This window comes from Salmo salar, chromosome 13 (genome assembly GCF_965601325.2).
Source record: "Salmo salar chromosome 13, fSalSal1, whole genome shotgun sequence".
In the NCBI taxonomy this organism is placed as follows: domain Eukaryota; kingdom Metazoa; phylum Chordata; class Actinopteri; order Salmoniformes; family Salmonidae; genus Salmo; species Salmo salar.
In genome coordinates, this window is record NC_138303.1 from 17,681,364 (window position 1) to 17,682,639 (window position 1,276).

Consider the following 1,276-nt stretch of genomic DNA (forward strand, 5'->3'; position numbering starts at 1 on the left):
TGTTCAGTACCAATCTCTCTCTTTCAGAGACAACCCAACCAGCCAGTCAGGTTTCTGTCAGTCAGGTTCCAAACTCTCACAGTGACTCAGCACTCTGACACACACACACTCCGAGACACACACACACACACGCCGGGTATAAGCAATATTCCAGTCTCAGATCCCACATAAACAATACTACAGTTTACTATAGAATACATTTAAATCCATTAAAGTTTGTTGTACTCAAATCAAGTTGAGGAAGAAAAAAGGAGAACTCCCCCACCACCTCCCCTTGTACCTTGCCAAACCTTACCATCAACAGACAAATACATGGAGAAGAGGGTTTGAAGTGGGCATGAAGCCCTGAGATGTTCCAACCAGTCCCAAAGTTTGTTGTCGTCGTCCTTACAGGTTACAGAAAAGAGCAGAAGCTCTGAACTCTCTGTTCAGAACCCAGTCCTACCTACCTACCTAGCTACCTACCTAGCTACCTACCTACCTACCTACAGGTTATGGAAAATTAGCTCTTTTAGCATTTCTCCAGTAGGTTTCCTCAAGGAGAAAGCCCCCCTATTCTATGACAAAAACACTACAGTAAATGCTACAGGGATATACCCCAAAACATTACAGTGAATACTACAGTATACTACAGTGCCCCAAAACACTACAGTAAATAGTACAGTATACTCCAGTCCCCCAAAACACTAAAGTTAATAATTCAGCAGGGCTATTCAACTATATTCTTAAGGGGGCCAGATTTGAAAAAGGTTATTTACAGGGGGGCCAGACATTTACTTTATGGGATTACTCTTCCTAAAACCAGTATAAAAAACAATGCACAAACACAATTATAATCTTACTACGTAAGCACTTTTCTTAAAAATTAATCGTTGCTAAAAGTTAATTTTAAGTGCTTTAAGATTAGCCTAATTCAGCGCATCCAATTGTTTTAATAATGGAATATATTTTTACTTGTAACACAGTTGACCTGCATCACATTAATACATTACTTTTCTGTCCGTTTTACATACATACACTGAACAAAAATATAAGCGCAACATGTAAAGCGTTGGTCTCATGTTTCATGAGCTGAAATAAAAGATCCAAGATCTTTTCCATACGCACAAAAATCTTATCCTCTCAAATTGTGTGCACACATTTGTTTACATCCCTGTTAGTGAGCATTTCTCCTTTGCCAAGACAATCCATCCACCTGACAGGTGTGGTATATCAAGAAGCTGATTAAACAGGGACAATAAAAGGCCACTCTAAAATGTGCAGTTTTGTCACACAA

At 39.2% G+C, this 1,276-nt stretch overlaps 1 non-coding gene across 1 annotated transcript; it reads left to right on the forward strand.

The window, feature by feature from the left end:
* The first annotated feature begins 497 nt into the window (after positions 1 to 497).
* LOC123726249 (U7 small nuclear RNA) lies at positions 498 to 552 on the forward strand. The gene has a single exon (XR_006758641.1). It is a non-coding gene; the product is annotated as a U7 small nuclear RNA (small nuclear RNA).
* The last annotated feature ends 724 nt before the right edge of the window (positions 553 to 1,276 follow it).